The 26,088-nt window shown below is 44.3% G+C and overlaps 1 long non-coding RNA gene across 1 annotated transcript; it reads left to right on the top strand.

Moving 5' to 3' along the window:
- The first annotated feature begins 22,101 nt into the window (after nucleotides 1-22,101).
- On the top strand, nucleotides 22,102-23,809 carry LOC127918896 (uncharacterized). Its single transcript, XR_008101283.1, has 3 exons — nucleotides 22,102-22,405; nucleotides 22,487-22,566; nucleotides 22,807-23,809. It is a non-coding gene; the product is annotated as an uncharacterized LOC127918896 (long non-coding RNA).
- The last annotated feature ends 2,279 nt before the right edge of the window (nucleotides 23,810-26,088 follow it).

The following is a 26,088-nucleotide window of genomic DNA, read 5'->3' as shown; positions in this document are numbered from 1 at the left end:
TTCTCTATTGTCTTGTCATAGTCCCGTCTTCTCTATTCTCTTGTTATTGTCCCGTCTTCTCTATTGTCTTGTCATAGTCCCGTCTTCTCTATTCTCTTGTTATTGTCCCGTCTTCTCTATTGTCTTGTCATAGTCCCGTCTTCTCTATTCTCTTGTCATTGTTCTGTCTTCTCTATTGTCTTGTCATAGTCCCGTCTTCTCTATTCTCTTGTTATTGTCCCGTCTTCTCTATTGTCTTGTCATAGTCCCGTCTTCTCTATTCTCTTGTTATTGTCCCGTCTTCTCTATTGTCTTGTCATAGTCCCGTCTTCTCTATTCTCTTGTTATTGTCCCGTCTTCTCTATTGTCTTGTCATAGTCCCGTCTTCTCTATTCTCTTGTCATTGTTCTGTCTTCTCTATTGTCTTGTCATAGTCCCGTCTTCTCTATTGTCTTCTCATTGTCCCATCTTCTCTATTCTCTTGTCATTGTTCTGTCTTCTCTATTGTCTTGTTATTGTCCCGTCTTCTCTATTCTCTTGTCATTGTTCTGTCTTCTCTATTGTCTTGTCATAGTCCCGTCTTCTCTATTGTCTTCTCATTGTCCCATCTTCTCTATTCTCTTGTCATTGTTCTGTCTTCTCTATTGTCTTCTCATTGTCCCATCTTCTCTATTCTCTTGTCATTGTTCTGTCTTCTCTATTGTCTTGTTATTGTCCCGTCTTCTCTATTCTCTTGTCATTGTTCTGTCTTCTCTATTGTCTTGTCATAGTCCCGTCTTCTCTATTGTCTTCTCATTGTCCCATCTTCTCTATTCTCTTGTCATTGTTCTGTCTTCTCTATTGTCTTGTCAATGTCCTGTCTTCTCTATTGTCTTGTCATAGTCCCGTCTTCTCTATTCTCTTGTCATTGTCCCGTCTTCTCTATTGTCTTGTTATGGTTCTGTCTTCTCTATTCTCTTGTCATTGTTCTGTCTTCTCTATTGTCTTGTTATTGTCCCGTCTTCTCTATTGTCTTGTTATTGTCCCGTCTTCTCTATTCTCTTGTCATTGTCCCGTCTTCTCTATTGTCTTGTTATGGTTCTGTCTTCTCTATTCTCTTGTCATTGTTCTGTCTTCTCTATTGTCTTGTTATTGTCCCGTCTTCTCTATTCTCTTGTCATTGTTCTGTCTTCTCTATTGTCTTGTCATAGTCCCGTCTTCTCTATTGTCTTCTCATTGTCCCATCTTCTCTATTCTCTTGTCATTGTTCTGTCTTCTCTATTGTCTTGTCATCGTCCCGTCTTCTCTATTGTCTTGTTATTGTTCTGTCTTCTCTATTCTCTTGTCATTGTTCTGTCTTCTCTATTGTCTTGTTATTGTCCCGTCTTCTCTATTGTCTTGTTATTGTTCTGTCTTCTCTATTCTCTTGTCATTGTCCCGTCTTCTCTATTGTCTTGTTATTGTCCCGTCTTCTCTATTGTCTTGTCATCGTCCCGTCTTCTCTATTGTCTTGTTATTGTTCTGTCTTCTCTATTCTCTTGTCATTGTCCCGTCTTCTCTATTGTCTTGTTATTGTCCCGTCTTCTCTATTGTCTTGTCATAGTCCCATCTTCTCTATTCTCTTGTTATTGTCCCGTCTTCTCTATTCTCTTGTCATTGTTCTGTCTTCTCTATTGTCTTGTCATTGTTCTGTCTTCTCTATTGTCTTGTCATTGTTCTGTCTTCTCTATTGTCTTGTCATAGTCCCGTCTTCTCTATTGTCTTGTTATTGTTCTGTCTTCTCTATTCTCTTGTCATTGTCCTGTCTTCTCTATTCTCTTGTTATTGTCCCGTCTTCTCTATTGTCTTGTCATAGTCCCGTCTTCTCTATTCTCTTGTCATTGTTCTGTCTTCTCTATTGTCTTGTCATAGTCCCGTCTTCTCTATTGTCTTGTTATTGTCCCGTCTTCTCTATTCTCTTGTTATTGTCCCGTCTTCTCTATTCTCTTGTTATTGTCCCGTGTTCTCTATTCTCTTGTCATAGTCCCGTCTTCTCTATTGTCTTCTCATTGTCCCGTCTTCTCTATTCTCTTGTCATTGTTCTGTCTTCTCTATTGTCTTGTTATTGTCCCGTCTTCTCTATTCTCTTTTCATTGTTCTGTCTTCTCTATTGTCTTGTCATTGTTCTGTCTTCTCTATTGTCTTGTCATTGTTCTGTCTTCTCTATTCTCTTGTCATTGTTCTGTCTTCTCTATTGTCTTGTCATTGTCCCGTCTTCTCTATTCTCTTGTCATTGTTCTGTCTTCTCTATTGTCTTGTCATTGTTCTGTCTTCTCTATTGTCTTGTCATTGTTCTGTCTTCTCTATTCTCTTGTCATTGTTCTGTCTTCTCTATTGTCTTGTTATTGTTCTGTCTTCTCTATTGTCTTGTCATTGTTCTGTCTTCTCTATTGTCTTCTTATTGTCCCGTCTTCTCTATTCTCTTGTTATTGTTCTGTCTTCTCTATTGTCTTGTTATTGTCCCGTCTTCTCTATTCTCTTATGGGTATCTCCTGTGTCTAACAGTAGTCATGCTGGACCCACCCTGTGTGAGTAGTAGTCCTTATGTAACATGACCTATAGGATCCTCTGGGGCTGTTCGTGAGCCTAAAGGGGTCCCCCTAAACCTCAAGTTTAAAAGAGTTGTTCATCCTATACTGCTTTAGTTGAACCCTTTACTGTTCTCTAATGGACCCTTTGTGGTTCTCCAATCAACCCTTTATCGTTGTCTCTAATGAACCCTTTATGGTTCTCTCTAATGAACCCTTTATGGTTCTCTCTAATGAACCCTTTATGGTTCTCTCTAATGAACCCTTTATGGTTCTCTCTAATGAACCCTTTATGGTTCTGTAATGAACCCTTTATGGTTGTCTCTAATGAACCCTTTATGGTTCTCTCTAATTAACCCTTTATGGTTCTCTCTAGTGAACCCTTTATGGTTCTCTAATGAACCCGTTATGGTTCTCTAATGAACCCTTTATGGTTCTCTCTAATGAACCCTTTATAAAGGGTTCATTAGAGAGAACCATAAAGGGTTCATTAGAGAACCATAAAGGGTTCATTAGAGAACTATAAAGGGTTCATTAGAGAGAACCATAGTTCTCTAATGAACCCTTTATGGTTCTCTAATGAACCCGTTATAGTTCTCTAATGAACCCTTTATGGTTCTCTAATGAACCCTTTATGGTTCTCTAATGAACCTGTTATAGTTCTCTAATGAACCCTTTATGGTTCTCTAATGAACCCTTTATGTTTCTCTCTAATGAACCCTTTATGTTTCTCTCTAATGAACCCTTTATGGTTCTCTAATGAACCCGTTATGGTTCTCTAATGAACCCTTTATGGTTCTCTCTAATGAACCCTTTATAGTTCTCTAATGAACCCTTTATGGTTCTCTAATGAACCCGTTATAGTTCTCTAATGAACCCTTTATGGTTCTCTAATGAAACCTTTATAGTTGTCTCTAATGAACCCGTTATGGTTCTCCAATTAACCCTTTATGGTTCTCTAATGAACCCTTTATGGTTATCTCTAATGAACCCTTTATAGTTGTCTCTAATGAACCCGTTATGGTTCTCTAATGAACCCTTTATGGTTCTCTCTGATGAACGCTTTATGGTTCTCTAATGAACCCTTTATGGTTCTCTCTAATGAACCCTTTATGGTTCTCTCTAATGAACCCTTTATGGTTCTGTAATGAACCCTTTATGGTTCTCTCTAATGAACCCTTTATAATTGTCTCTAATGAACCCGTTGTGGTTCTCTAATGAACCCTTTATGGTTCTCTCTAATGAACCCTTTATAGTTGTTTCTAATGAACCCTTTATGGTTCTCTAATGAACCCTTTATATTTGTTTCTAATGAACCCTTTATGGTTCTCTCTAATGAACCCGTTGTGGTTCTCTAATGAACCCTTTATGGTTCTCTAATCAACCCTTTATGGTTCTCTAATGAACCCTTTATGTTTCTCTCTAATGAACCCTTTATTGTTCTCTAATGAACCCTTTATAGTTGTCTCTAATGAACCCTTTATGGTTCTCTAATGAACCCTTTATGGTTCTCTCTAATGAACCCTTTATTGTTCTCTAATGAACCCTTTATAATTGTCTCTAATGAACCCTTTATGGTTCTCTAATGAACCCGTTATAGTTCTCTAATGAACCCTTTATGGTTCTCTAATGAACCCTTTATGGTTCTCTCTAATGAACCCTTTATTGTTCTCTAATGAACCCTTTATAGTTGTCTCTAATGAACCCTTTATGGTTCTCTCTAATGAACCCTTTATAGTTCTCTCTAATGAACCCTTTATGGTTCTCTAATGAACCCTTTATGGTTCTCTAATGAACCCTTTATAGTTGTCTCTAATGAACCCTTTATGGTTCTCTAATGAACCCTTTATGGTTCTCTCTAATGAACCATTTATTGTTCTCTAATGAACCCTTTATGGTTCTCTAATGAACCTTTATGGTTCTCTAATGAACCCTTTATGGTTCTCTCTAATGAACCCTTTATTGTTCTCTAATGAACCCTTTATTGTTCTCTAATTAACCCTTTATGGTTCTCTCTAATGAACCCTTTATGGTTCTCTAATGAACCCTTTATGGTTCTCTCTAATGAACCCTTTATTGTTCTCTAATGAACCCTTTATGGTTCTCTCTAATGAACCCTTTATGGTTCTCTAATGAACCCGTTGTGGTTCTCTAATGAACCCTTTATGGTTCTCTCTAATGAACCCTTTATAGTTGTCTCTAATGAACCCTTTATGGTTCTGTAATGAACCCTTCATGGTTCTCTCTAATGAACCCTTTATGGTTCTCTCTAATGAACCATGTATTGTTCTCTAATGAACCCTTTATGGTTCTCTAATGAACGCTTTATGGTTCTCTAATGAACCCTTTATGGTTCTCTCTAATGAACCCTTTATTGTTCTCTAATGAACCCTTTATGGTTCTCTCTAATCAACCCTTTATGGTTCTCTAATGAACCCTTTATGGTTCTCTCTAATGAACCCTTTATTGTTCTCTAATGAACCCTTTATAGTTCTCTAATGAACCCTTTATGGTTCTCTCTAATGAACCCTTTATGGTTCTCTAATGAACCCTTTATGGTTCTCTCTAATGAACCCTTTATGGTTCTCTAATGAACCCTTTATGGTTTCTCTAATGAACCCTTTATGGTTCTCTCTAATGAACCCTTTATGGTTCTCTCTAATGAACCCTTTATGGTTCTCTAATGAACCCTTTATAGTTCTCTAATGAACCCTTTATAGTTGTCTCTAATGAACCCGTTGTGGTTCTCTAATGAACCCTTTATGGTTCTCTCTAATGAACCCTTTATAGTTGTCTCTAATGAACCCTTTATGGTTCTCTCTAATGAACCCTTTATGGTTCTCTAATGAACCCTTTATAGTTCTCTAATGAACCCTTTATAGTTGTCTCTAATGAACCCGTTGTGGTTCTCTAATGAACCCTTTATGGTTCTCTCTAATGAACCCTTTATAGTTGTCTCTAATGAACCCTTTATGGTTCTCTCTAATGAACCCTTTATAGTTCTCTAATGAACCCTTTATAGTTGTCTCTAATGAACCCTTTATGGTTCTCTCTAATGAACCCTTTATAATTGTCTCTAATCAACCCTTTATGGTTCTCTCTAATGAACCCTTTATGGTTCTTCTAATGAACCCTTTATAGTTCTCTAATGAACCCTTTATAATTGTCTCTAATCAACCCTTTATGGTTCTCTAATGAACCCTTTATAGTTCTCTAATGAACCCTTTATAATTGTCTCTAATCAACCCTTTATGGTTCTCTCTAATGAACCCTTCATGGTTCTCTAATGAACCCTTTATAGTTCTCTAATGAACCCTTTATAGTTCTCTAATGAACCCTTTATAGTTCTCTAATGAACCCTTTATGGTTCTCTCTAATGAACCCTTTATGGTTCTCTAATGAACCCTTTATGGTTCTCTCTAATGAACCCTTTATGGTTCTCTCTAATGAACCCTTTATAGTTCTCTAATGAACCCTTTATAGTTCTCTAATGAACCCTTTATGGTTCTCTCTAATGAACCATTTATGGTTCTCTAATGAACCCTTTATGGTTCTCTCTAATGAACCCTTTATGGTTCTCTAATGAACTCTTTATGGTTCTCTCTAATGAACCCTTTATTGTTCTCTAATGAACCCTTTGTGGTTCTCTCTAATGAACCCTTTATTGTTCTCTAATGAACCCTTTATGGTTCTCTAGTGAACCCTTTATGGTTCTCTCTAATGAACCCTTTATAGTTGTCTCTAATGAACCCTTTATGGTTCTCTAATGAACCCTTTATGGTTCTCTAATGAACCCTTTATGGTTCTCTCTAATGAATCCTTTATGGTTCTCTAATGAATCCTTTATGGTTCTCTAATGAACCCTTTATGGTTCTCTCTAATGAATCCTTTATGGTTCTCTAATTAACCCTTTATATTTGTTTCTAATGAACCCTTTATATTTGTTTCTAATGAACCCTTTATGGTTCTCTCTAATGAACCCTTTATGGTTCTGTAATGAACCCTTTATGGTTCTCTAATGAACCCTTTATGGTTCTCTAATTAACCCTTTATATTTGTTTCTAATGAACCCTTTATGGTTCTCTCTAATGAATCCTTTATGGTTATCTAATGAACCCTTTATATTTGTTTCTAATGAACCCTTTATGGTTCTCTAATGAACCCTTTATGGTTCTCTAATGAACCCTTTATGGTTATCTAATGAACCCTTTATGGTTCTCTAATGAACCCTTTATATTTGTTTCTAATGAACCCTTTATATTTGTTTCTAATGAACCCTTTATGGTTCTCTAATGAACCCTTTATGGTTCTCTAATGAACCCTTTATGGTTCTCTAATGAACCCTTTATGGTTCTCTAATGAACCCTTTATATTTGTTTCTAATGAATCCTTTATGGTTCTCTAATGAATCCTTTATGGTTCTCTCTAATGAACCCTTTATGGTTCTCTAATGAACCCTTTATGGTTCTCTAATGAACCCTTTATATTTGTTTCTAATGAACCCTTTATGGTTCTCTAATGAATCCTTTATGGTTCTCTAATGAATCCTTTATGGTTCTCTAATGAACCCTTTATATTTGTTTCTAATGAACCCTTTATATTTGTTTCTAATGAACCCTTTATGGTTCTCTAATGAACCCTTTATGGTTCTCTAATGAACCCTTTATGGTTCTCTAATGAACCCTTTATGGTTCTCTAATGAACCCTTTATGGTTCTCTAATGAACCCTTTATATTTGTTTCTAATGAACCCTTTATGGTTCTCTAATGAACCCTTTATGGTTCTCTAATGAACCCTTTATGGTTCTCTAATGAACCCTTTATATTTGTTTCTAATGAACCCTTTATGGTTCTAATGAACCCTTTATGGTTCTCTAATGAACCCTTTATGGTTCTCTAATGAACCCTTTATGGTTCTCTCTAATGAACCCTTTATGGTTCTCTAATGAAACCTTTATGGTTCTCTAATGAACCCTTTATGGTTCTCTAATGAACCCTTTATGGTTCTCTCTAATGAACCCTTTATGGTTGTCTCTAATGAACCCTTTATGGTTCTCTAATGAACCCTTTATGGTTCTCTCTGATGAACGCTTTATGGTTCTCTAATGAACCCTTTATGGTTCTCTTGAACCCTTTATGGTTCTCTAATGAACCCTTTATGGTTCTCTCTTGAACCCTTTATAATTGTTTCTAATGAACCCTTTATTTCTCCCTTTATGGTTCTCTAATGAACCCTTTATGGTTCTCTAATGAACCCTTTATATTTGTTTCTAATGAACCCTTTATAATGAACCCTTTGTTCTCTAATGAACCCTTTATGGTTCTCTCTAATGAACCCTTTGTGGTTCTCTAATGAACCCTTTATGGTTCTCTAATGAACCTCTGTTTCTCTCTAATGAACCCTTTATTTTCTCTAATGAACCCTTTATGGTTCTCTCTAATGAACCCTTTATGGTTCTCTAATGAACCCTTTATAGTTGTTCTAATGAACCCTTTATGGTTCTCTCTAATGAACCCTTTATAGTTCTCTCTAATGAACCCTTTATGGTTCTCTAATGAACCCTTTATGGTTCTCTAATGAACCCTTTATAGTTGTTCTAATGAACCCTTTATGGTTCTCTAATGCACCCTTTATGGTTCTCTCTAATGAACCCTTTATGGTTCTCTAATGAACCCTTTATGTTTCTCTCTAATGAACCCTTTATTGTTCTCTAATGAACCCTTTATAGTTGTCTCTAATGAACCCTTTATGGTTCTCTAATGAACCCTTTATGGTTCTCTAATGAACCCTTTATGGTTCTCTAATGAACCCTTTATAGTTGTCTCTAATGAACCCTTTATGGTTCTCTAATGAACCCTTTATAGTTGTCTCTAATGAACCCTTTATGTTGTCTCTAATGAACCCTTTATGGTTCTCTTTATGGTTCTCTCTAATGAACCCTTTATGGTTCTCTAATGAATCCTTTATAGTTGTCTCTAATGAACCCTTTATGGTTCTCTAATGAATCCTTTATGGTTCTCTTAATGAACCCTTTATGGTTCTCTCTAATGAACCCTTTATGGTTCTCTAATGAACCCTTTATGGTTCTCTAATGAAACCCTTTATGGTTCTCTCTAATGAACCCTTTATTGTTCTCTAATGAACCCTTTATGGTTCTCTAATGAACCCTTTATAGTTGTCTCTAATGAACCCTTTATGGTTCTCTCTAATGAATCCTTTATGGTTCTCTCTAATGAACCCTTTATGGTTCTCTCTAATGAACCCTTTATAGTTCTCTCTAATGAACCCTTTATGGTTCTCTAATGAACCCTTTATGGTTCTCTAATGAACCCTTTATTGTTCTCTAATGAACCCTTTATGGTTCTCTCTAATGAACCCTTTATTGTTCTCTAATGAACCCTTTATTGTTCTCTAATGAACCATTTATGGTTCTCTAATGAACCCTTTATGGTTCTCTCTAATGAACCCTTTATGGTTCTCTAATGAACCATTTATGGTTCTCTCTAATGAACCCTTTATGGTTCTCTCTAATGAACCATTTATTGTTCTCTAATGAACCCTTTATGGTTCTCTAATGAACGCTTTATGGTTCTCTAATGAACCCTTTATGGTTCTCTCTAATGAACCCTTTATTGTTCTCTAATGAACCCTTTATGGTTCTCTCTAATGAACCCTTTATGGTTCTCTAATGAACCCTTTATGTTTCTCTCTAATGAACCCTTTATGGTTCTCTCTAATGAACCCTTTATTGTTCTCTAATGAACCCTTTATGTTTCTCTCTAATGAACCCTGATTGTTCTCTAATGAACCCTTTATAATTGTCTCTAATGAACCCTTTATGGTTCTGTAATGAACCCTTCATGGTTCTCTCTAATGAACCCTTTATGGTTCTCTAATGAACCCTTTATGGTTCTCTCTAATGAACCCTTTATTGTTCTCTAATGAACCCTTTATTGTTCTCTAATGAACCATTTATGGTTCTCTCTGATGAACCCTTTATATTTGTCTCTAATGAACCCTTTATGGTTCTGTAATGAACCCTTTATGGTTCTCTAGTGAACCCTTTATGGTTCTCTCTAATGAACCCTTTATGGTTCTCTAATGAACCCGTTATGGTTCTCTAATGAACCCTTTATGGTTCTCTAATGAACCCTGTCTGGTTCTCTCTAATGAATCCTTTATGGTTCTCTAATGAATCCTTTATGGTTCTCTAATGAACCCTTTATGGTTCTCTAATTAACCCTTTATGGTTCTCTAATGAACCCTTTATGGTTCTCTCTAATGAATCCTTTGTGGTTCTCTAATGAACCCTTTATGGTTCTCTCTAATGAATCCTTTATGGTTCTCTAATTAACCCTTTATATTTGTTTCTAATGAACCCTTTATATTTGTTTCTAATGAACCTTTTATGGTTCTCTCTAATGAATCCTTTATGGTTCTCTAATGAACCCTTTATATTTGTTTCTAATGAACCCTTTATGGTTCTCTCTAATGAATCCTTTATGGTTCTCTAATGAACCCTTTATGGTTCTCTAATGAACCCTTTATGGTTCTCTCTAATGAACCCTTTATGGTTCTCTAATGAACCCTTTATGGTTCTCTAATGAACCCTTTATGGTTCTCTCTAATGAACCCTTTATGGTTCTCTAATGAACCCTTTATGGTTCTCTAATGAACCCTTTATGGTTCTCTAATGAACCCTTTATATTTGTTTCTAATGAATCCTTTATGGTTCTCTAATGAACCCTTTATGGTTCTCTAATGATCCCTTTATGGTTATCTCTAATGAATCCTTTATGGTTCTCTAATGAACCCTTTATAATTGTCTCTAATGAACCCTTTATGGTTCTCTCTAATGAACCCTTTATGGTTCTCTAATGAACCCTTTATGGTTCTCTAATGAACCCTTTATGGTTCTCTAATGAACCCTTTATGGTTCTCTAATGAACCCTTTATGGTTCTCTAATGAACCCTTTATGGTTCTCTAATGAACCCTTTATATTTGTTTCTAATGAACCCTTTATGGTTCTCTAATGAACGCTTTATGGTTCTCTAATGAACCCTTTATGGTTCTCTAATGAACGCTTTATGGTTCTCTAATGAACCCTTTATGGTTGTCTAACAGGACTTGGTGAACGGGTTCCGCTGTGTGTGTCCTGCGGGTTACTCTGGAGACCACTGTGAGAGAGATGTGGATGAATGTGCCGGCGCTCCATGTCTGAACGGCGGGCGATGCCAAGACCAGGTCAACGGATTCACCTGCCTCTGTCTGGCCGGGTTCTCTGGACATTTCTGCCAAGTGAGCATTGTGCAACGCTCAAACCCTTCCCCATTCCCATTCCCCTTCTTACATACTGCTTACTAACTAAGGCATCAAACAGAAGAACATGTACTAAAATAGGGAGGGATTACCTGGAATTTTCCAAAAGAAACACTTGAAAAGATTTTCCGTTGCAAAATGTTTTAAAACATTTTCTAGTGCATGCCCTGATGAACATAGACTCTCGATTGCTTTTGTTCTGGTTTGATTGGCCCTCTTCCTCCTCTGCCCTCCAACCACCATGACTGTTGTTCACTGATGTTTAATGTAAAGCTGATCTCCAGGCTGCTTCTCTGTGTTGGAGACATTCCTCAAAGTTTCAACCCAGACTCTCTCTGAGGAAGTCAATTATGTCTCCGACTTCTTTCCCCTCCTTCCTTCTCTCTCTGTGTGGTTATTGGCTGACTCCTATCGGGAGGATGCTGTTGGCTGGGATTATATGTTAGATATTAGGTCTCACTATCTCTGTCTCTTTGTCTCTGTCTCTCTCTCTCTGTCTCTTTGTCTCTGTCTCTCTCTCTCTCTGTCTCTCTCTGTCTGTCTCTCTCTGTCTCTCTCTCTGTCTCTCTCTCTGTCTCTCTCTCTGTCTCTCTCTGTCTCTCTCTCTCTCTGTCTCTCTCTGTCTGTCTCTCTCTGTCTCCTCTCTGACTCTCTCTCTGTCTCTCTCTCTGTCTCTCTCTCTGTCTCTCTCTCTGTCTCTCTCTCTGTCTCTCTCTCTATGTCTCTCTCTCTCTGTCTCTCTCTCTGTCTCTCTCTCTGTCTCTCTCTCTCTCTCTCTCTCTGTCTCTCTCTCTGTCTCTCTCTCTGTCTCTCTCTCTATGTCTCTCTCTCTATGTCTCTCTCTCTCTGTCTCTCTCTCTGTCTATCTCTCTCTCTATCTCTCTCTCTCTCTGTCTCTCTCTCTGTCTCTCTCTCTCTGTCTCTCTCTCTGTCTCTCTCTGTCTCTCTCTCTCTGTCTCTCTCTATGTCTCTCTCTCTCTGTCTCTCTCTCTCTCTCTCTGTCTCTCTCTCTCTGTATCAAGTTGAATATAGACTACTGCTTCGCCAACCCCTGTCAGAACGGTGCTCTATGCTTCAACGTCGCTAAAGACTACTACTGTGACTGTTCAGAAGACTACGAGGGAAAAAACTGCTCTCACCTCAAAGACCACTGTCACCCACCACGTGCAAAGGTACCACCTTCTCTCCCTCTTCCCCTGCTCTACCTCTTCCTCCTCTACCTCTTCCTCTTCTCTCCCTCTCCACCTCCTCTGTCTTCTCTCCCCCTCCCCCTTCACCCTCTCCTTCCCTCCCCCCTTCTCCCTCTCCCTTCTCTTCCCCCTTCTCCCTCTCCCTTCTCTTCCCCTCTTCTCCCTCTCCTTCCCTCCCTCCTTCTCCCTCTCCCTTCCCTCCCCTTCTCCCTCTCCTTCTCTTCCCCTCTTCTCCCTCTCCCTTCCCTCCCTCCTTCTCCCTCTCCCTTCCCTCCCCCTTCTCCCTCTCCCTTATTTTCTCCCTCTCCCTTCCCTTCCCTCCCCCTTTCTCCCTCTCCTTCCATCCCCCTTCTCTTCCCCTCTTCTCCCTCTCCCTTCTCTTCCCTCTTCTCCCTCTCCCTTCTCTTCCCTCTTCTCCCTCTCCCTTCTCTTCCCCCTTCTCCCTCTCCCTTCTCTTCCCCTCTTCTCCCTCTCCCTCTCCCTTCTCTTCTCCCTCTCCTTCTCTTCCCCTCTTCTCCCTCTCCCTTCTCTTCCCCCTTTCTCCATCTCCTTCCCTCCCCCTTCTCTTCCCCTCTTCTCCCTCTCCCTTCTCTTCCCCTTCTCTTCTCCCTCTCCCTTCTCTTCCCCTCTTCTCCCTCTCCATTCTCTTCCCCTCTTCTCCCTCTCCATTCTCTTCCCCTCTTCTCCCTCTCCCTTCTCTTCCCCTCTTCTCCCTCTCCCTTCTCTTCCCTCTTCTCCCTCTCCTTCCCTTCCCTCCTCCCTTTCTCCCTCTCCCTTCTCTTCCCCTCTTCTCCCTCTCCTTCCCTCCCCCTTCTCCCTCTCCCTTCCCTCCCCCTTCTCCCTCTCCTTCCCTTCCCCCTTTCTCCCTCTCCCTTCCCTCCCCCTTCTCCCTCTCCTTCCCTCTCCCTTCTCTTCCCCTCTTCTCCCTCTCCATTCTCTTCCCCTCTTCTCCCTCTCCATTCTCTTCCCCTCTTCTCCCTCTCCCTTCTCTTCCCCTCTTCTCCCTCTCCCTTCCCTTCCCTCCTCCTTTCTCCCTCTCCCTTCCCTCCCCCTTCTCCCTCTCCCTCTCCCTTCTCTTCCCCTCTTCTCCCTCTCCCTTCCCTTCCCTCCCCCTTTCTCCCTCTCCTTCCCTCCCCCGTTCTCCCTCTCCCTCTCCCTTCTCTTCCCCTCTTCTCCCTCTCCCTTCCCTCCCCCTTCTTCTTCTCCCTCTCCCTTCCCTCGCCCTTCTCCCTCTCCCTTCCTTCTTCCTTCTCCCTCTCCCTTCTCTTCACCTCTTCTCCCTCTCCTTCCTTCTCCCCTCTCCCTTCTCTTCCCTCTTCTCCCTCTCCATTCTCTTCCCCTCTTCTCCCTCTCCATTCTCTTCCCCTCTTCTCCCCTCTCCATTCTCTTCCCCCTTCCCCCTCTCCTTCCTTCTCCCTCACCTTCCTTCTCCCTCTCCCTTCTCTTCCCCTCTTCTCCCTCTCCCTTCCCTCCCCGTTCTCCCTCTCCCTCTCCCTTCTCTTCCCCTCTTCTGCCCTACTAACCCTCTCCTTCCCTCCCCCTTCTTCTTCTCCCTCTCCTTCCCTCGCCCTTCTCCCTCTCCCTTCCTTCTCCCTCTCCCTTCTCTTCACCTCTTCTCCCTCTCCCTTCCTTCTCCCTCTCCCTTCTCTTCCCCTCTTCTCCCTCTCCATTCTCTTCCCCTCTTCTCCCTCTCCATTCTCTTCCCCTCTTTTCCCTCTCCATTCTCTTCCCCCTTCTCCCTCTCCCTTCCTTCTCCCTCACCCTTCCTTCTCCCTCTCCCTTCTCTTCACCTCTTCTCCCTCTCCCTTCCTTCTCCCTCTCCCTTCTCTTCCCCTCTTCTCCCTCTCCCTTCTCTTCCCCTCTTCTCCCTCTCCCTTCTCTTCCCCTCTTCTCCCTCTCCCTCTCCCTTCCCTCCCCCTTCTCCCTCTCCTTCCCTCCCCCTTCTCCCTCTCCCTTCCCTCCCCCTTCTCCCTCTCCCTTCCCTCCCCCTTCTCCCTCTCCCTTCCCTCCCCTTCTCCCTCCTTAGGAACGACATGGTGGGTTCTGTCTGTGTTCTCCTTAGGAACGACATGGTGGGTTCTGTCTGTGTTCTCCTTAGGAACGACATGGTTCCTACGGTTTGGTTGGGTCTAATGGTGTTGCTGTCCTGGGGCTCTGTGGGTGTGTTTGTGAACAGAGCCCAGGACCAGCTTGCTAAGGGACACTTCTCCAGGTTCATCTCTCTGTAGGTGATGGCTTTGTTATGGAAGGTTTGGGAATCACTTCCTTTTAGGTGGTTGTAGAATGTAACGCCTCTTTCCTGGATTTTGATAATTAGTGGGCATCGGCCTAATTTTGCTCTGCATTATTTGGTGTTTTACTTTGTACACAGAGGATATTTTTGCAGAATTACACGATGAGTCTCAATTTGGTGTTTGTCCCATTGTGTGAATTCTTGGTTGGTGAGCGGACCCCAGACCTCACAAACATAAAGGACAATGGGTTCTATAACTGAAGTATTTTTAGCCAGATCCTAATTGGTATGTTGAAATGTATGTTCCTTTGATGGCATAGAAGGCCTTTCCAGCCTTGTCTCTTAGCTTTGTGGAAGTTACCTGTGGCTCTGATGTTTAGGCCAAGGTATGTATAGTTTTTGTGTGCTCTGGTGTCTAGATGGAATTTGTATTTGTGGTCCTGGCAACTGGACCCTTTTTGAAACACCGTTATTTATGTCTTACTGAGTTTTACTGTCAGGGCCACGGTCTGACAGAATCTGGGCAGAAGTTCTAGGTGCTGCTCTACGCACTCCTTGGTTGGGGAGAGAAGCACCAGATCATTAACAAACAGTAGACATTTTACTTCCGGTTCTAGTAGGGTGAGGCTGGGTGCTGAAAACTGTGCTAGTGCCCTCACCAATTTGTTGATATATATGTTGAAGAGGTTGGGGGCTTAAGCTGCTTCCCTGTCTCACCCCACAGTCCTGGTTTGGGTTTTATTTTGTCCTGTAGTTCATTGATTGTAATTGGAGAATCCAGTTTGTTCTGGAATCCAGTGGGTTCTGGAATCCAGTTTGTTCTGGAATCCAGTGGGTTGTGGTAGTGTTTGATAGTTGATTCTAAGATTTGTATTTGATCATGTATATGTTTTTGCTATTTGTTCTTTGTTATAGAGCCAAAAAGATTGGAGAAGTGGTTTACCCATACATCTCCATTTTGGATAGATAATTATTCGTGTTGTTGTTTGTTCAGTGTTTTCCAATTTTCCCAGAAGTGGTTAGAGTCTATGGATTCTTCAATTACATTGAGCTGATTTCTGACATGCTGTTCCTTCTTTTTCCGTAGTGTATTTCTGTATTGTTTTAGTGATTCACCGTAGTGAAGGCGTAGACTCAGGTTTTCCGGGTCTCTATGTTTTTGGTTGGACAGGTTTCTCAATTTCTTTCTTAGGTTTTTGCATTCTTCATCAAACCATTTGTCATTGTTGTTCATTTTCTTCGGTTATCTATTTGAGATTTTTAGGTTTGATAGGGAAGCTGAGTAGTCAAATATACTGTTTAGGTTTTCTACTGCCAAGTTTACACCTTCACTATTACAGTGGAACGTTTTGTCCAGGAAATTGTCTAAAAGGGATTGAATTTGTTGTTACCTAATAGTGTTTTGGTTGGTTTCCACACTACTTTCCTTCCATCTATAGCATTTCTTAATATTACTCAGTTCCTTTGATGCCTCATGACTGAGTATTTCTCAGTTCAAGTAGACTGTGATTTTGCTGTGGTCTGATAGAGGTGTCAGTGGGCTGACTGAACGCTCTGAAAGACTCTGGGTTGAGGTCAGTGGGCTGACTGTGAGCTCTGAGAGACTCTGGGTTGAGGTCAGTGATAAAGTAGTCTACAGTACTACTGCCAAGAGATGAGCAATAGGTGTACATACCATAGGAGTCCCCTCGAAGCCTACCGTTGACTATGTACATACCCAGCGTGCGACAGAGCTGCAGGAGTTGTGACCCGTTTTTGTTGGTTATGTTGTCATAGTTGTGCCTAGGGGGCATATGGGTGAGGAAATGCTGTCACCTCTAGGTAGGTGTTTGTCCCCCTGTGTGCTGAGGGTGTCAGGTTCTGGTCCAGTCCTGGCATTTAGGTCACCATAGACTAGTACATGTCCCTGGGCCAGGAAATGATTGATTTCCCCCTCCAGGATGGAGAAGCTATCTTCATTAAAGTATGGAGATTCTGAGTGGGGGATATAGGGGATTCTAGTGGGGGATATAGGGGATTCTAGTGGGGAGGATATATGGGATTCTAGTGGGGGATATAGGGGGATTCTAGTGGGGGGGATATAGGGATTCTAGTGTGGGGATATAGGGGATTCTAGTGGGGGATATAGAGGGATTCTGAGTGGGGGATATAGGGGATTCTAGTGGGGAGGATATGGGGATTCTGGTGGGGGATATAGGGGGATTCTGGTGGGGGATATAGGGGATTCTAGTGGGGGATATAGGGGATTCTAGTGTGGGGATATAGGGGATTCTAGTGGGGGATATAGGGGATTCTAGTGGGGGATATAGGGGGATTCTAGTGGGGGATATAGGGGATTCTGAGTGGGGGATATAGGGGATTCTAGTGGGTGGATATAGGGGATTCTGGTGGGGGGATATAGGGGATTCTGGTGGGGGATATAGGGGATTCTAGTGGGGGGATATAGGGGATTCTGAGTGGGGGGATATAGGGGATTCTGGTGGGGGATATAGGGGATTCTGAGTGGGGGGATATAGGGGATTCTAGTGGGGGGATATAGGGGATTCTAGTGGGGGATATAGGGGATTCTAGTGAGGGGATATAGGGGATTCTAGTGGGGGATATAGGGGATTCTGGTGGGGGGGATATAGGGGATTCTGAGTGGGGGATATGGGGGATTCTAGTGGGGGATATAGGGGATTCTAGTGGGGGATATAGGGGATTCTAGTGGGGGGATATAGGTAGCACACAGCAGGACATTTTCTCTGTTGAGATAATTTCCTTTTGAATTTCTAGCCAGAAGTAAAATGTTCCTGTTTTGATTAATTTAATAGAGTGAGTTTGGTGTGCTCTATATCAAATTAGCATACCCTGTGAGTCCTGTCCCTGTTTCACACCTGGGAGTGTGGTGGATGGGACTACCAGCTCTCTGTAACCTAGAGGGCAACCAGTGGGTCCATCTCCTCTATACCACCCACCTGGTAGTGTGGTGGATGGGACTACCAGCTCTCTGTAACCTATAAGGCAACCAGTGGGTCATTTACATTACATTTACATTTTAAGTCATTTAGCAGGCGCTCTTATCCAGAGCGACTTACAAATTGGTGCATTCACCTTATGACATCCAGTGGAACAGCCACTTTACAATAGTGCATCTAAATCTTTTAGGGGGGGTGAGAAGGATTACTTATCCTATCTAGGTATTCCTTAAATGAGGTGGGGTTTCAGGTGTCTCCGGAAGGTGGTGATTGACTCCGCTGTCCTGGCGTCGTGAGGGAGTTTGTTCCACCACTGGGGGCCAGAGCAGCGAACAGTTTTGACTGGGCTGAGCGGGAACTGTACTTCCTCAGTGGTAGGGAGGCGAGCAGGCCAGAGGTGGATGAACGCAGTGCCCTTGTTTGGGTGTAGGGCCTGATCAGAGCCTGGAGGTACTGAGGTGCCGTTCCCCTCACAGCTCCGTAGCAAGCACCATGGTCTTGTAGCGGATGCGAGCTTCAACTGGAAGCCAGTGGAGAGAGCGGAGGAGCGGGGTGATGTGAGAGAACTTGGGAAGGTTGAACACCAGACGGGCTGCGCGTTCTGGATGAGTTGTAGGGGTTTAACGGCACAAGCAGGGAGCCCAGCCAGCAGCGAGTTGCAGTAATCCAGACGGGAGATGACAAGTGCCTGGATTAGGACCTGCGCCGCTTCCTGTGTGAGGCAGGGTCGTACTCTGCGGATGTTGTAGAGCATGAACCTACAGGAACGGGCCACCGCCTTGATGTTAGTTGAGAAGGACAGGGTGTTGTCCAGGATCACGCCAAGGTTCTTAGCGCTCTGGGAGGAGGACACAATGGAGTTGTCAACCGTGATGGCGAGATCATGGAGCGGGCAGTCCTTCCCGGGAGGAAGAGCAGCTCCGTCTTGCCGAGGTTCAGCTTGAGGTGGTGATCCGTCATCCACACTGATATGTCTGCCAGACATGCAGAGATGCGATTCGCCACCTGGTCATCAGAAGGGAAAGGAGAAGATTAATTGTGTGTCGTCTGCATAGCAATGATAGGAGAGACCATGTGAGGTTATGACAGAGCCAAGTAACTTGGTGTATAGCGAGAATAGGAGAGGGCCTAGAACCGAGCCCTGGGGAGACCAGTGGTGAGAGCGCGTGGTGAGGAGACAGATTCTCGCCACGCCACCTGGTAGGAGCGACCTGTCAGGTAGGACGCAATCCAAGCGTGGGCCGCGCCGAGAGATGCCCAACTCGGAGAGGGTGGAGAGGAGGATCTGATGGTTCACAGTATCGAAGGCAGCCGATAGGTCTAGAAGGATGAGAGCAGAGGAGAGAGAGTTAGCTTTAGCAGTGCGGAGCGCCTCCGTGATACAGAGAAGAGCAGTCTCAGTTGAATGACTAGTCTTGAAACCTGACTGATTTGGATCAAGAAGATCATTCTGAGAGAGATAGCGGGAGAGCTGGGCAAGGACGGCACGTTCAAGAGTTTTGGAGAGAAAGAAAGAAGGGATACTGGTCTGTAGTTGTTGACATCGGAGGGATCGAGTGTAGGTTTTTTTCAGAAGGGGTGCAACTCTCGCTCTCTTGAAAGACGGAAGGGCGTAGCCAGCGGTCAGGGATGAGCGAGTGAGGTAAGGAGAAGGTCTCCGGAAATGGTCTGGAGAAGAGAGGAGGGGATAGGGTCAAACGGGCAGGTTGTTGGGCGGCCGGCCGTCACAAGGCAGCAGATTTCATTGGGAGAAGAGGTCAGAGCACAGGGTAGGGCAGTGTGAGCAGAACCAGCGGTGTCGTTTGACTTAGCAAACGAGGATCGGATGTCGTCGACCTTCTTTTCAAAATGGTTGACGAAGTCATCTGCAGAGAGGGAGGAGGGGAGGGGGAGGAGGATTCAGGAGGGAGGAGAAGGTGGCAAAGAGCTTCCTAGGGTTAGAGGCAGATGCTTGGAATTTAGAGTGGTAGAAAGTGGCTTTAGCAGCAGACAGAGGAGGAAAATGTAGAGAGGAGGGAGTGAAAGGATGCCAGGTCCGCAGGGGCGGGTTTTCCTCCATTTCCGCTCGGCTGCCCCGGAGCCCTGTTCTGTGAGCTCGCAATGAGTCGTCGAGCCACGGAGCGGGAGGGGAGGACCGAGCCGGCCTGGAGGATAGGGGACATAGAGAGTCAAAGGATGCAGAAAGGGAGGAGAGGAGGGTTGAGGAGGCAGAATCAGGAGATAGGTTGGAGAAGGTTTGAGCAGAGGGAAGAGATGATAGGATGGAAGAGGAGAGAGTAGCGGGGAGAGAGCGAAGGTTGGGACGGCGCGATACCATCCGAGTAGGGGCAGTGTGGGAAGTGTTGGATGAGAGCGAGAGGGAAAAGGATACAAGGTAGTGGTCGGAGACTTGGAGGGAGTTGCAATGAGGTTAGTGGAAGAACAGCATCTAGTAAAGATGAGGTCGGCGTATTGCCTGCCTTGTGAGTAGGGGGAAGGTGAGAGGGTGAGGTCAAAGAGGAGAGGAGTGGAAGAAGGAGGCAGAGAGGAATGAGTCAAAGGTAGACGTGGGGAGGTTAAAGTCGCCCAGAACTGTGAGAGGTGAGCCGTCCTCAGGAAAGGAGCTTATCAAGGCATCAAGCTCATTGATGAACTCTCGAGGAACCTGGAGGGCGATGAATGATAAGGATGTTAAGCTTGAAAGGGCTGGTAACTGTGACAGCATGGAATTCAAGGAGCGATAGACAGATGGGTAAGGGGAGAAAGAGAATGACCACTTGGGAGAGATGAGGATCCCAGTGCCACCACCCCGCTGACCAGAAGCTCTCGGGGTGTGCGAGAACACGTGGGCGGACGAAGAGAGAGCAGTAGGAGTAGCAGTGTTATCTGTGGTGATCCATGTTTCCGTCAGTGCCAAGAAGTTGAGGACTGGAGGAGGCATAGGCTGAGATGAACTCTGCCTTGTTGGCCGCAGATCGGCAGTTCCAGAGGCTACCGGAGACCTGGAACTCCACGTGGGTCGTGCACGCTGGGACCACCAGATTAGGGTGGCCACGGCCACGCGGTGTGGAGCGTTTGTATGGTCTGTGCAGAGAGGAGAGAACAGGGATAGACAGACTCACATAGTTGACAGGCTACAGAAGAGGCTACGCTAATGCAAGATACACACACGCTCTTGGCTGTGTGGGCATTAAAAGTGCACAAGGTTTGGCACAATTCCAACCATTTTGGAATGACAAGTGGACTACACGTCTCGAATGTTCAGAAAGTTAAACTTACGTAGCAAGAATCTTATTGACTAAAATGATTAAAATGATACAGTACTGCCGAAGTAGGCTAGCTGGCAGTGGCTGCGTTGTTGACTTTGTAGGCTAGCTGGCAGTGGCTGCGTTGTTGACACTACACTAATCAAGTCGTTCTGTTGAGTGTAATAGTTTCTACAGTGCTGCTATTCGGGGCTAGCTGGCTAGCTAGCAGTGTTGATTACGTTACGTTGCGTTAAAAGAACGTCCATCTCCTCCATCTCCTCTATACCACCCACCTGGTAGTTTGGTGGATGGGACTACCAGCTCTCTGTAACCTAGAGGACAACCAGTGGGTCCATCTCCTCTATACCACCCACCTGGTAGTGTGGTGGATGGGACTACCAGCTCTCTGTAACCTAGAAACCAGTGGGTCCGTCTCCCTTATACCATGTTTCTTTTAGGATGACAATGTCTGTATTTCTCATTTCTAATTTATTTGATGAAGTCAGGTTCCTGTTCTTTGGGCCAAAGGCAGATGACCTCACGCCTTAGATATTCCAGGATGATATAGTTAAAGCTTTCAAATCAAAGTTTATTCATCACGTGCGCTTACTGACAGGCAATAGTGCAAAAAAGGTATTAGGTGAACAATAAAACAACAGTAAAAAGACAGGCTATATACAGTAGTGAGGCTACATACAGACACACTGGTTAGTCAGGCTGATTGAGGTAGTATGTACATGTAGATATGGTTAAAGTGACTATGCATATATGATGAACAGAGAGTAGCAGTAGCGCAAAAGAAGGGTTGGTGGGTTATGGGACACAATGCAGATAGCCCGGTTAGCCAATGTGCCGGGCACTGGTTGGTTGGGTCAATACCCCAGGAATTGCAACTCAATATTAGGAAGGTGTTCCTAATGTTTTGTAGTACACTACTTCTGACCAGGTAGATGGATAGATATATATATATATATAGATAGATAGAGATATTTATGCTTATTTAGTTTCCCTTGTGTACCCTTAACCATTTGTACATCGTTGCAAAACTGTATATATACGTAATATGACATGTGTAATGTCTTCATTGTTTTGAAACTTCTGTATGTGTAATGTTTACTGTTAATTGTTATTGTTTATTTCACTTTTGTATATTATCCACCTCACTTTCTTTGGCAATGTTAACACATGTTTCCCATGCCAATAAAGCCCCTTGAATTGAATTGATAGATAGATAGATAGATAGATAGATAGATAGATAGATAGATAGATAGATAGATAGATAGATAGATAGATAGATAGATAGATAGATAAATACTTTTGTCGGGAGCTGAGGTGGGCTGTTCTGCTGGCTTCTCTGCGGGGGTGGCCACCTCTCTAGTGGGGTTGTTCTCTGTCACACGCCACCCCCCTCACCCTCTCCTCCAGCAGTCTGATCCTCTCCTCTAGTGCTCTGTTCTTCTCCTGCTCCATCTCCTGTTGAAGTTGTCTCACCACAGGCCAGAGTGCAGATACAGTTGAAGTCGGAAGTTTACATACACCTTAGCCAAATACATTTAAACTCAGTTTTTTCACAATTCCTGACATTTAACCGGACAGTAAAACTTCTCAGTCTTAGGTCAGTTAGGACCATTTTATTTTAAGAATGTGAATTGTCAGAATAATAGTAGAGAGAATGATTTATTTCAGCTTTCATTTCTTTCATCACATTCCCAGTGGGTCAGAAGTTTACATACACTCAATGAGTATTTGGTAGCATTGCCTTAAATGGTTTCACTTGGGTCAAATGTTTTGGGTAGCCTTCCACAAGCTTCCCACAATAAGTTGGATGAATTTTGTCCCATTCCTCCTGACAGAGCTGGTGTAACTGAGTCAGGTTTGTAGGCCTCCTGACAGAGCTGGTGTAACTGAGTCAGGTTTGTAGGCCTCCTGACAGAGCTGGTGTAACTGAGTCAGGTTTGTAGGCCTCCTGGCAGAGCTGGTGTAACTGAGTCTGGTTTGTAGGCCTCCTGACCAGAGCTGGTGTAACTGAGTCAGGTTTGTAGGCCTCCTGACAGAGCTGGTGTAACTGAGTCAGGTTTGTAGGCCTCCTGACAGAGCTGGTGTAACTGAGTCAGGTTTGTAGGCCTCCTGACCAGAGCTGGTGTAACTGAGTCAGGTTTGTAGGCCTCCTGACAGAGCTGGTGTAACTGAGTCAGGTTTGTAGGCCTCCTGACAGAGCTGGTGTAACTGAGTCAGGTTTGTAGGCCTCCTGGCAGAGCTGGTGTAACTGAGGCAGGTTTGTAGGCCTCTGGCAGAGCTGGTGTAACTGAGTCAGGTTTGTAGGCCTCCTGACAGAACTGGTGTAACTGAGTCAGGTTTGTAGGCCTCCTGACAGAGCTGGTGTAACTGAGGCAGGTTTGTAGGCCTCCTGACAGAGCTGGTGTAACTGAGTCAGGTTTGTAGGCCTCCTGACAGAGCTGGTGTAACTGAGTCAGGTTTGTAGGCCTCCTGACAGAGCTGGTGTAACTGAGTCAGGTTTGTAGGCCTCCTGGCAGAGCTGGTGTAACTGAGTCAGGTTTGTAGGCCTCCTGGCAGAGCTGGTGTAACTGAGTCAGGTTTGTAGGCCTCCTGACAGAGCTGGTGTAACTGAGTCAGGTTTGTAGGCCTCCTGGCAGAGCTGGTGTAACTGAGTCAGGTTTGTAGGCCTCCTGACAGAGCTGGTGCAACTGAGTCAGGTTTGTAGGCCTCCTTGCTCGCACACACTTTTTCATTTCTGCCCACAAATGTTCTATAGGATTGAGGTCAGGGCTTTGTGATGGCCACTCCAATACCTTGACTATGTTGTCCTTAAGCCATTTTGCCACAACTTTAGAAGTATGCTTGGGGTCATTGTCCATTTGGAAGACCCATTTGTGACCAAGCTTTAACTTCCTAACTTATGTCTTGAGATGTTGCTTCAATATATCCACATAATCTTCCTCCCTCATGACGCCATCTATTTTGTGAAGTGCACCAGTCCCTCCTGCAGCAAAGCACCCCCAGAACATGATGCTGCCACCCCCGTGCTTCACGGTTGGGATGGTGTTCTTCGGCTTGCAAGCCTCCCCCTTTTTCCTCCAAACATAACAATGGTCATTATGGCCAAACAGTTCTATTTTGTTTCATCAGACCAGAGGACATTTCTCCAAAAAGTATGATCTTTGTCCCCATGTGCAGTTGCAAACCGTAGCCTGGCTTTTTATGGCAGTTTTGGAGCAGTGGCTTCTTCCTTGCTGAGAGGCCTTTCAGGTTATGTCGATATAGGACTCGTTTTACTGTGGATATAGATACTTTTGTACCTGTTTCCTCCAGCATCTTCACAGGGTCCTTTGCTGTTGTTCTGGGATTGATTTGCACTTTCACACCAAAGCATTCGTTCATCTCTAGGAGACAGAACACGTCTCCTTCCTGGCGGTATGACGGCTGCGTGGTCCCATGGAGTTTATACTTGCGTACTATTGTATGTATAGATGAACGTGGTACCTTCAGGCGTTTGGAAGTGCTCCCAAAAAAGGATGAACCAGACTTGTGGAGGTCTACAATTTTATTCTGAGGTCTTGGCTGATTTCTTTTGATTTTCCCATGATGTCAAGAAAAGAGACTGAGTTTGAAGGTAGGCCTTGAAATACATCCACAGGTTCACCTCAATTGACTCAAATTATGTCAATTAGCCTATCAGAAGCTTCTAAAACCATGACATCATTTTCTGGAATTTTCCAAGGTGTTTAAGTGCCCAGTCAACTTAGTGTATGTAAACTTCTGACCCACTGGAATTGTGATACAGTGAATTATAAGTGAAATAATCTGTCTGTGAACAAATGTTGGATAAATTACTTGTGTCCCGCACAAAGTAGATGCCCTAACCGACTGCCAAAACTATAGTTTGTTAACAAGGTAAAGGTAAGAGTTAATAGTTTGTTAACAAGGTAAGAGTTTATAGTGTGTGTGTGTGTGTGTGTGTGTGTGTGTGTGTGTGTGTGTGTGTGTGTGGGTGTGTGTGTGTGTGTGTGTGTGTGTGTGTGTGTGTGTGTGTGTGTGTGTGTGTGTGTGTGTGTGTGTGTGTGTGTGTGTGTGTGTGTGTGTGTGTGTGTGTGTGTGTGTGTGTGTGTGTGTGTAACACACACCGGAGTGGGAGAGTGAGTGTGAGAGCATGAGAGAGTGACTGAAAGAGCGAGACAGAGAGAGAGACTGAAAGAGAGAGTGACTGTGGAGCCTGTGGAGCCTGTGGGGCCTGTGGGGCCTGTGGAGCCTGTGGGGCCTGTGGGGCCTGTGGAGCCTGTTGGGCCTGTTGGGTCTGTTGGGCCTGTGGAGCCTGTGGGGACTGTGGGGCCTGTGGAGCCTGTGGGGCCTGTGGGGCCTGTTGGGCCTGTGGGGCCTGTTGGGCCTGTGGAGCCTGTTGGGCCTGTGGAGCCTGTTGGGCCTGTGGGGCCTGTTGGGCCTGTGGGGCCTGTGGAGCCTGTTGGGCCTGTGGGGCCTGTGGAGCCTGTGGAGCCTGTGAGGCCTGTGAGGCCTGTGGAGCCTGTGAGGCCTGCGGAGCCTGTGGGGCCTGTGGAGCCTGTGGAGCCTGTGGGGCCTGTGGAGCCTGTGAGGCTGTGGAGCCTGTGGGGCCTGTGGGGCCTGTGAGGCCTGTGGAGCCTGTGGGGCCTGTGGAGCCTGTGGGGCCTGTGGAGCCTGTGGGGCCTGTGAGGCCTGTGGAGCCTGTGGGGGCCTGTGAGGCCTGTGGAGCCTGTGGGCCTGTGGGAGCCTGTGGAGCCTGTGGGGCCTGTGAGCCTGTGAGGCCTGTGGAGCCCTGTGAGGCCTGTGGAGCCTGTGGAGCCTGTGGGGCCTGTGGAGCCTGTGAGGCCTGTGGAGCCTGTGGGGCCTGTGGAGCCTGTGGGGCCTGTGGAGCCTGTGGGGCCTGTGGGGCCTGTGGAGCCTGTGGGGCCTGTGGAGCCTGTGGGGCCTGTGGAGCCTGTGGGGCCTGTGGAGCCTGTGGGGCCTGTGGAGCCTGTGGGGCCTGTGGGCCTGTGGGGCCTGTGGAGCCTGTGAGGCCTGTGGAGCCTGTGAGGCCTGTGGAGCCTGTGAGGCCTGTGGAGCCTGTGGGGCCTGTGGAGCCTGTGGGGCCTGTGGAGCCTGTGGGGCCTGTGGAGCCTGTGGGGCCTGTGTGCGTTCGAGAGCAACACTGACATGTTCCACAGAGGGGTCATGTTAGTGTGTAGCCCAAACTGTTGGGACACTGCAGAGAGAAGTTGACAGATCAGCTGTACCGACTTCAGACGAGTCTCAAGGTGCCGACCTAAAGAGCTTGAATCCTTATTTTACCACTGTCCCATTTAAGGACTAAATATAAATATAAATGTATATAAATGAATGATTGAAGAAAATAACTTAGAAATGCCTCATGAGTTTAGTTCAACTGTTACACTCCATCAGAAACCAAAATATAAACTTGTTTTACTCCATGTTTGTAAACATTGGTTATAACATGGTTATAACTATAATGTTGATATCATGGTCAGTCCTGTATAGCCTCATAACATGGTTATAACTATAATGTTGATATCATGGATGGTCAGTCCTGTATAGCCTCATAACATGGTTATAACTATAATGTTGATATCATGGATGGTCAGTCCTGT

This window comes from Oncorhynchus keta, unplaced genomic scaffold (genome assembly GCF_023373465.1).
Source record: "Oncorhynchus keta strain PuntledgeMale-10-30-2019 unplaced genomic scaffold, Oket_V2 Un_contig_15204_pilon_pilon, whole genome shotgun sequence".
In the NCBI taxonomy this organism is placed as follows: domain Eukaryota; kingdom Metazoa; phylum Chordata; class Actinopteri; order Salmoniformes; family Salmonidae; genus Oncorhynchus; species Oncorhynchus keta.
Note: the sequence above shows the minus strand (reverse complement) of the source record. Positions and strands in the feature narration are given on the sequence as shown.